The sequence below is a fragment of the Camellia sinensis genome, chromosome 12 (genome assembly GCF_055761805.1).
Source record: "Camellia sinensis isolate YWXY chromosome 12, ASM5576180v1, whole genome shotgun sequence".
Taxonomy (NCBI): domain Eukaryota; kingdom Viridiplantae; phylum Streptophyta; class Magnoliopsida; order Ericales; family Theaceae; genus Camellia; species Camellia sinensis.
In genome coordinates, this window is record NC_138972.1 from 143,720,060 (window position 1) to 143,730,707 (window position 10,648).

At 33.6% G+C, this 10,648-nt stretch overlaps 1 pseudogene across 1 annotated transcript; it reads left to right on the plus strand.

Annotated features, from left to right (window-relative positions):
* LOC145788708 (14-3-3-like protein 16R pseudogene) lies at positions 1–4,479 on the plus strand (annotated as a pseudogene). Its single transcript, XR_014347399.1, has 2 exons — positions 1–608; positions 4,356–4,479. The product of XR_014347399.1 is annotated as a 14-3-3-like protein 16R pseudogene (transcript).
* The last annotated feature ends 6,169 nt before the right edge of the window (positions 4,480–10,648 follow it).

Sequence of the window (10,648 nt, forward strand, 5' to 3'; positions counted from 1 at the left end):
TTAGATTGTATTGTAGCCAATATCTGTCTCTCTCCTCCAACTCCTCTTCTCTTTCGTTTTTCCTTCATTCAAATCAAATCCCCTTTTTTTCCATTCGCAGATCTCATCCAAATCCCCCTCCAATGGTGACCCCAACCCCACGCGAAGACAACGTTTATATGGCCAAACTCGCCAAGCAAGCAGAGCGCTACGAAGAGATGGTCGAATTCATGGAGAAAGTCTCCGCCGCCGTCTGCGATTCCGAGGAGCTGACCGTCGAGGAGCGCAACCTCCTCTCCGTCGCCTACAAGAACGTCATCGGAGCCCGCCGCGCCTCGTGGCGGATCATATCTTCGATCGGGCAGAAGGAGGAGTCTCGCTGCAATGCCGACCATGTCGCAACGATCAAGGAGTATCGGACCAAGATCGAGTCCTAGCTTTCATCGATCTGCGACGGTATTCTGAAATTGCTTGACTCGATGTTGATTCCTTCGGCTATGTCTGGAGATTCGAAGGTGTTTTATTTGAAGATGAAGGGGGATTATCATAGGTATTTGGCGGAGTTTAAGACCGGTGGTAAGAGGATGGAGGCCGCTGAAAACACTCTCAATGCCTATAAGGCAGCGCAGGTTTGTGATTTGATTGCATTTTGATCCGTTGTTTGCATGAGTTTTGTTGTGATTGAGAGAAATTAGGGTTGTTTTATTGTTATTGTACTTCAATTTGATTTTTTTAGGTTTTCTTCAAGGTGAATTTTTGCGATGGTTAGGAGAGATTAGGGTTTTATTGATTTATGTTTCTGTTAAATGTTAATTAATTTGGGGTTTGGTGAGAGGCATTTTGTTTTTATGGCCTTTTTATTTATATTGCAAGTTTTATGAAAGTGGTGTGTGTTACTTTCTGCTATGATGAAGAAACACTATGGATTGTTAGATGCTTGGTGTTGGAATTTGGATTGTGTTGTTAGATTTTGGTTTGCATTCATGGCTTATTTTGGTATGATTGGAATATTTTTGTTTGCGTTATGTAGCTGTCTCCCTTTGTGTCAATATTGCAATATTGATCTTGCAATAATTGTTAGGTCAGCCTGAGTTGTGAGATGTTTTGAAATAAATCTGGTCCCATGTCAGTGATGCCATGCTGGTGTACGTCTGACTGTCAAATTCATCTCATTGTCAAATGGCAGGACATGGGTTTTGATTTGATTGTACACATATTAGGAATTGAAAAGAGTCTGTAGGAAAAATTATACGGTGGCCTTGGATGGTGTAGAACATTGCTCCAAGACCACCAAATACCCTCGATGCTTTGAAATAAATCTCGTCTCATGTCAGATTGTCATGTATGTCTGAATGTCGAATTCATCTTAAAATGATAGGCACAGGATTTGATTTGATCTTTGAAGTGTAAATACGAAGAGTGTTTATATATTAGGCATTGAAAGGTATCCAAGTGAACTAGGAACCTGATCTCCCCTTTTGTTTGACAATCAAGGACCAAGCATGACATAGTTACACTACACAACACATTTTAAGTGTCTATATAGCACAAATCATTTTGATTGCTGGTGCCACTGACCTGCTCAATTGAAAATTTAATTTGAATATGAACATTAGGGTAACCAAATCATATGAAACGAAGTCTTAGACCTATTTAGGTGGGGTTAGTTATATGGATCTTTTTTCACTATAGAAATTAAATAAATTCATATTTTGTTAGAAACATTGGGATAAGAAATTCATATTTTGTTTGAAACATTAGGATAAGAATTATATATATATATAAAAAAAAAAAAACTAAATCCTATCCACTACTAACCACTAAAGGCATGCTTAGGATCCAAAAAATGCCCTCTTACTTAGCAAGCATCGAAGAAAGTGCCTTATTTTATGCCAAGCTACGTTACACAGATTCGGGTGCGGGTGTGTATGTAGAGGTCGGACATTTCAAAATTAAAAATTGAGGATACGTGGATATGGATCCAAATTTGGATACGGGTATGGGAATACGTTAAATAGTTATTTTTTTTAAATATATTTATTATATGAAGATGAGTTAAAAAAAAGGAATAACAAATTTGTTAAAAAACAAGGAATAACAAATTTGTTAAAAAAAAAAAACAAATGAAATATAAATAACAAATAAAAATTATTTTAGGCATAAAATAAATTATATTATACATGATAAAATAATTTTTTTTATTTATTTTAGACATAAAAATTATATTATTTATGATATATTATATTATACAATATTTTTTTTGAATGAATAATATTATATAATACGAATACTATTATATATTATTATATTAGTATCATTTATAAATAGAATGCAGAGAAAGAGAACAAAGAGGAAGAGAAGACGAAGTCAAAGAAGAAGAGAGAGAGAGACACACACACACAGAACAAAGGGAAATCGAAGCCCTAGAGTCATTTTCTGGGTGGAATCAACTTCGCGATGTTGGTTTTCAGATCTCCTTCAATTCAGTCTAGTTCGCGACCACGGTTTACCCTTCGATCTTGCTTCGCGACTCGACATGCTTCGCAAAGGTGAGTTTCAGCCCTCGTCTCTCTCTCTCTATCTCTCTCTCTCCATCTCTGAGTTTCAGCCGTATATACCATATTTCTTCCTCGTTTGCCATATCCATTTTCTCCATGCCGTATCTTGACTGTATCTCGTACCCATACCCGTATCGTGTCGTGTCGTGTCAACATGGGTACTTCGTCGAATCTAATGAGTCCGTGTAACATAGATGCCAAGTTAGACACATTCTTCAGATTCATATAAAGTCCTTAGGTTCGTGCCTTTTATTTGGCTCCATTTGTAGGCTTTAGGCTCAAGAAAGGCACGCTTTTTTAGATAATAAAAAGTATCTTTATCTTTAATTTATTTTTCAATAGCCACTAATGGATATGTTTTATACCATATTTACAGTCTTTATACCAATAATTTTTTTTTTTTTTTTTGGTTTGTTTTTGTTTTTGTTTTTGTTTTTGTATTCTAGGTTCGTAAGCTTATGTTTGATTATATGAAATAGATCTTTGTAATGCTTAGCTTAATAATATGTTTAAAAAGTTTACAACTAACTTTTTCATTATTGCAATTTGCAAAATGGAAATAGTTATTTGCTTTCGTGAATGCCTATACCAAAATTATCAATTCAAAATAATTACATTTGTGTTGATTTGTCTAACTTTCTTAGTTGATGTGTCAACAAAATTTCTTCTTTTTCTGTTTCGGTTACATATTTTAAAATGCTCTCACTTGCAAGCTCTGTTATTAGAATCTTATGATTCACGATTCGATTCACAATTTTTGTAAAATCTATATGAATCTATGGGTGAATCTATTTTGGAAGTGAATCTCTAGTGAGTTGCACGATTCACAATCGATTCACGATTCGATTCACTTTTTACTATTCATACAATTTTTGAAATTATTGTGTCCGGCATATTTTCGACTTTTTTTTCCTCCATCTTTTTAGTAAAAATGGCATAATGCAACTTCTAATAGCGTTTAATACTAAAATAACCAACATATATACATAATTTGTTGTTATTTTAGTGATTATGGGGTTTTTAGTGATCAATACCGTTGTTAATTATTGTTACTTTGGAAATTGATAGTTTGTCCATTTGGTTATTATCTTTATGAAGAATGGTTGTCTAAAAAAAAAAAAAAAAAGATATGATGGTGACCTTACATAATAACCTTTGTTAACTTTTTACTTATTAAACTATGTGATTATCATTTAAAATAACATTTTTATTAATTTAAGTCTAAATATTTCATATTCACAAGATATATATAACATTTAAATGTGTAGATATATGTTTTTAAGTAATGTTTAAAAAAATGACTGAATCTTTATGATTCACGATTCGATTCGATTCGCTTCGCGATTTGGTACGAGACCATTTCGATTCCCGATACGAATCCCGATTTGACAACTATGCTTGCAAGTGCATATTTAATATACATTCTTATGTCACATGCACTTTACTTCTTTCATGCTCACATTTTATGTTGTGCCTTTCGCTTAGGCTTTGGGAGATTTTCTCACCTTAGTGCGCCGTGAGCCTTTAACAACTATGCCCTTACCCCACCCTTCCCCTTTTAATGCCAACGTATTGGCACATGGCGTCTGTGGCGTTTATGAACTAAACATTTCTGTGATCTATGGGAAAACTTTTGTCTTTTATTATATATGCAGTTTTGTAGATTTTTCTTTTTATATTGCAAATGTTGTGCTCTCTCTAACGGTAAAAGTTAGATTAGGTTTTAGGGTTGTTTTATATAACTTTCTTTGTTTTGATAATTGTGATTCATTCTTGTTATTTACTGTTTCCATCTTGATTTCAATGTTCTCTTTGCAGGATATAGCAAATACAGAGTTGGCTCCAACACATCCAATTCGGCTTGGATTGGCTCTTAACTTCTCTGTATTTTACTATGAAATTTTGAATTCTCCTGATCGAGCATGCAGCCTTGCAAAACAGGTAAAGGAACATATCTTAGTCTCTATAGATAAAAAGAGGATATTAATAACTGAAATTTTTGTTAATCAAGGTTCAATGTTAATTTGGGGAAGGACATGACGAGTTCACTTTTCTTTTGCACATTCTTTGATCTGAATTTTATCGCGACCCTTTTTGTATAATTCAGATGCTTATATGTTGATGGTCGATTGGCTGTCCGTAAACTTTAGTGTTTTATGGGAAAATCATGTATAATTTATTCATTAAGCAAAAGTCTTTTAAAATAATGAACAATTTAGAAAGAAAATCTTGATTTTCCTTCCTTGACACCTATTAATGACTTCATACTTTTCTGGGACTTCTTTTGAATGATGAATGAAGATGCAAATAACATGCCCAATGACTGAGGAAGGGGTATATTTTAGAATATTTAATTTTTATTTTTATTTTTGGATTTTAAATTTGTGGACAGAAATGGCAAGGACAAGACAAGAAAAGAAAAGATTAAAACAAATCATAATTCTAAAAGTCGGAGAATAACAAATGCCTTCAAATAATAGGTTTAAGAAAACTTCACAACAATCTTAACATATTTTTCCTTGTATTTTAATTATAATTTTTTTAGTACATTAAAAGAAAATTATAAATATGTACAAGAAAGATCCTCAAACAAATATAAAAATAAAAGGCCCACATGTAATAGAAGTCGGTTTGGACCAAGCCCTTCCAGAAGTGCACATTTTTTCGCATGAGCCCTCAAGACCATAGTTGCACGAAGCGGGAGCAAGGGCAGGAGCGGGAGCGAGGAAGAGTGAGCCGATAGAAGTTTCTTAGGTTGGGAGCATCTCGGGGAGCGGTAATATATATATATATATATATTAATAGTTATTTTTAAAATATATTTATTAGATAAAGATGAGTTAAATAGTTATTTTTAAATATATTTATTATTTTTATCTTAGGTATTATTTTTATTGATAATATTTTTAATTTATTTATATAATTTATTTTTTTATTTTTAATTGATATATATATATATATATATTATAAATAAGAAAATATAACAAATAACGATCTGTTGTGTTCATGGGCACGAAAATGCTTGTTCGGTTGTCTCTTGGAATTGAGGGGCCGAAAGAAGTTGCAATGAAACTTCTGAGGATAAATCTATCAGTAATGCTATCAGTGATGCTATTAATAGCATCACTGATAGATTTATCCTCAGATCTAACAGCAACAATAACATTACTGATAGATTCATCCTCAGAAGTTTCATTGCAACTTCTTTCGGCCCATCAATTCCAACAGACAACCGAACAAGCACTTTCGTGCCCATGAACACAACAGATCGGAGAAGACAAAGATGATATTCGAGCCGGTTCTCCAACGATTTCTTTGAATTCTACTGATCCAGAGATTCCACCGGATGTCTTGCCTGGTCTTCCAACTCAGCTGGCTGCTTTCTCATTCGTGCCATTTGTTATTTTCCAAAAGCATCTGCCCCCAAAATGGCAACCCTTGCGAACAGGATCCTGGGTGCAAATGCAGATGTGCCCATCATCTATATTTAGGGAGGAAGAGATCTTAGTGAAAGAGGTTTGGCTCAGTGGTAAGAGAGAGAGAGAGAGAGAGAGAGAGAGAGAGAAGAGAAGTGAATGAGTGAATAGGAAAAACAAGATATATATATAAGGGAAAATGAGTGAGACCCACTTTGAGCCCCACACATCATGAGTGGTTTGGGGGTTGTGGGGGTTTTTGGAAAAGGGGGTCTATCATTGTTGATATGTACGGGGATTCGGGGATTATTCAGGATGGGGCTCAAGGCGGGGAATAATATTATACATAATTTCGGAAAGGGGGTCTATCATTGTTGATATGTACAGGGATTTGGGGATTATTCAGGGTGGGGCTCAGGGCGGGGAATAATATTATAATTATTTTTCCTTATTTACCAACATGTGTGACTTTTTTCTTTTTTGATCAGATGTGACTTTATTAGAGAGGGTGGGGCTCAGGGCGGGGAATAATATTATAATTATTTTTCCTTATTTATCAACATGTTTGACTTTTTTCTTTTTTGATCAGATGTGTGACTTTATTAGAGAGGGTGGGGAATAATATTATACATAATTTCGGAAAAGGGGGTCTATCATTGTTGATATGTACGGGGATTCGGGGATTATTCAGGGTGGGGCTCAGGGCAGGGAATAATATTATAATTATTTTTCCTTATTTACCAGCATGTGTGACTTTTTTTCTTTTTTGATCAGATGTGTGACTATTAGAGAGGGTGGGGCTCAGGGCGGGGAATAATATTATAATTATTTTTCTTTATTTACCAACATGTGTGACTTTTTTTCTTTTTTGATCAGATGTGACTTTATTAGAGAGGGTAGGGCTCAGGGCGGGGAATAATATTATAATTATGTTTCCTTATTTACCAACATGTGTGACTTTTTTCTTTTTTGATCAGATGTGACTTTATTAGAGAGGGTGGGGCGGGCGGGGAATAATATTATAATTATTTTTCCTTATTTACCAACATGTGTGACTTTTTTCTTTTTTGATAAGATATGTGACTTTATTAGAGAGGGTGGGGCTCAGGGCGGGGAATAATATTATAATTATTTTTCCTTATTTACCAACATGCTTGACTTTTTTCTTTTTTGATCAGATGCGTGACTTTATTAGAGAGGGTGGGGAATAATATTATACATAATTTCGGAAAAGGGGGTCTATCATTGTTGATATGTACGGGGATTCGGGGATTATTCAGGGTGGGGCTCAGGGCGGGGAATAATATTATAATTATTTTTCCTTATTTACCAACATGTGTGACTTTTTTCTTTTTTGATCAGATGTGTGACTTTATTAGAGAGGGTGGGGTTCAGGGCGGGGAATAATATTATAATTATTTTTCCTTATTTACCAACATGTGTGACTTTTTTTCTTTTTTGATCAGATGTGACTTTATTAGAGAGGGTGGGGCTCAGGGCGGGGAATAATATTATAATTATTTTTCCTTATTTACCAACATGTGTGACTTTTTTCTTTTTTGATCAGATGTGACTTTATTAGAGAGGGTGGGGCTCAGGGCGGGGAATAATATTATAATTATTTTTTCTTGTTTACCAAGATGTTTGACTTTTTTCTTTTTTGATCAGATGTGTGACTTTATTAGAGAGGGTGGGGTTCAGGGCGGGGAATAATATTATACATAATTTCGGAAAAGGGGGTTTATCATTGTTGATATGTACGGGGATTCGGGGATTATTCAGGGTGGGGCTCAGGGCGGGAAATAATATTATAATTATTTTTCCTTATTTACCAACATGTGACTTTTTTCTTTTTTGATCAGATGTGTGACTTTATTAGAGAGGGTGGTGCTCAGGGCGGAGAATAATATTATAATTATTTTTCTTTATTTACCAACATGTGTGACTTTTTTCTTTTTTGATCAGATGTGTGACTTTATTAGAGAGGGTGCGGCTCAGGGCGAGGAATAATATTATAATTATTTTTCCTTATTTACCAACATGTGTGACTTTTTTCTTTTTTGATCAGATGTGACTTTATTAGAGAGGGTGGGGCTCAGGTCGGGGAATAATATTATACATAATTTCGGAAAAGGGGGTCTATCATTGTTGATATGTACAGGGATTCGGGGATTATTCAGGGTGGGGCTCAAGGCGGGGAATAATATTATAATTATTTTTCCTTATTTACCAACATGTGTGACTTTTTTCTTTTTTGATCAGATGTGTGACTTTGTTAGAGAGGGTGGGGCTCAGGGCGGGGAATAATATTATAATTATTTTTTCTTATTTACCAACATATTTGACTTTTTTCTTTTTTGATCAGATGTGTGACTTTATTAGAGAGGGTGGGGCTCAGGGCAGGGAATAATATTATACATAATTTTGGAAAAAGGGGTATATCATTGTTGATATGTACGGTGATTCGGGGATTATTCAGGGTGGGGCTCAGGGCGGGGAATAATATTATAATTATTTTTCCTTGTTTGCCAACATGTGTGACTTTTTTCTTTTTTGATCAGATGTGTGACTTTATTAGAGAGTCTTTGGGTCTTTTTATTTTTTTTTATGTAATGATAATTCCTCTCTCTCAATTAATTCACCTAGATTTTTATCCCTTTATTACTTTCTTTCTTTTTTATTCCTTCAATTACTTTTTTTCTATCTCTCAATCAACTTTACCTAAGAAAGTCAATTGGTCTCATCTATCTTTTTCTCCAAGACAATCTATTCATCTCTTTATCTTTCTCTTTCCAAAGATTGTTATTCCGTTTATGTGTTTGGTAACGTGATTTTGTAGGAGACAAGGTGTAGTGACAAAAGTCATAAAACTGAAATGGTAAATGATCACTCGATTAAAAATCGCCGGTCAGACCAAATATCTGATATGCATGGTTTTGAGCATTACCTTAGTTGAAATCGGATAAATACTTCTCCACCCAAAGTAGATTGGTTTGAGTAATAGTTCAATGATAAAATCGAACCAACTTGACTATAAAGTTAATCAAAGATATTTATATCATTTTTTTATTTGAAATATTAGGTAAGTTAATGTCTACATAGTATTTCAAAACTTCTGAATAATTATTAGTATAAAAAGTTAATCGGAGTTACTATTCACTGTATTCTGAAATTTTCATTTGTTGAAACTTTCATTTTTATTTTTTTTAACTATAAATGGAAAAAATAGTTGGTATGTACTTTTCCCCCATAATGGTGGGTTCAATTTTATTTTTTTTTCTTTTCAAAATAAATTTTCACTAGCTCTAACCATCTATCACTATCCACAACTCTTAATAAGCTCGATCGATCTTTGGTGACCCTCTAGTTACTCCCATGACCTTTAGTAACCCTTAGGCTGCGTTCTCGCACCCTTCTATTCATCTTGTGACCTCTGACCACGTCCTCCAACCACTCACACTTCTATCCACCCTCTACAGCCAATCACTATTTTTAATAACTCACCAAACATGTATATTTTTTTTTATTTTCAAAATATTTGTTTCTTATTTCAAGTATAAATAAAGAAATAAATAACAACATCATAAAAGGAACTCCGAATTAATCTTACTATTGCCAAATTGCAATATCCTCACATGATAATTAGATTTTTGATCATTTGGGCGGTGATTGATTTGGTGGCATTATAGTGAATTGGGTGTTGGCAGAGACCATTTGGTTTTAATAAAGCAATTTATGTGGCGTAGGAGGTAATTAATCGAGTGAGATGAATGGAAAGTGGGGTGAGTATGTAGTGGTTTGGCAGAGGGAAGAGAGATTGGGATGTCGGTGGGTTTGTGATGATGTGAGAGAAAATAAAGAGATGCAAAGTATTAATAGTAGTAGTGATAGTGGTGGTGATGATGTTATGTGTGAAAATAAGGTGACGATAATTTTATAAGTTAAAAATACAGATAAAAAAGTTGAAAAAGAAGTGATTAAAAAAAGTTACGTTTATCGAATCGATTTAATTTTTTTATAAATGATATATATATAAATTACAAACTGAATAATTTGAATCATTCAAACGACGTCTGTAGTTAATTTTATGAGCTCCTCAAGTATAAATTTAAACTTAAAATACCCGAGCCAAGTCAAAATCACCATTGTTTTTTGAACAACCATAAGCCCTAAATTTTGGGCCCAATTGGAGCTCCTATTTGACACGTTTTTTTTCAGTGGACATCTTCTTTTTGTTTGAAAATTTATTTTTAAATAAAATTATTTAATTTAAAAATTAACTTTCAAATTAAATTATTTGATTTGATTGTATTATTTGTTCGATTTTGATTTTTGAATAAAACACATTATCAACTTTCTAACTGAAAATTAAAAAATTAAAAATGTGGACTGATATAATATAATATGTACCCCACCAACACAGGAAAGAAATGATGAAAAAGAATAATTAATTAATTCAGTTAAAAAAACTGTCCATTCATTCTTCAACAATATTTCATTCTTTCACTCGCTACATCTAAACCTTGATCGTGACTATCTCTCATTTGTTGATTGCAACCGATAAATAAAGAGTCACATAAATAACAATCAAATCATTTTAAACATCAAATCGCAGGAACATTCCATATATAATCTATAACATATATAAAAAGAAGGTAAGAGTGGTGTAACGCTGCTGCTGGTTTCTTTGTTTAG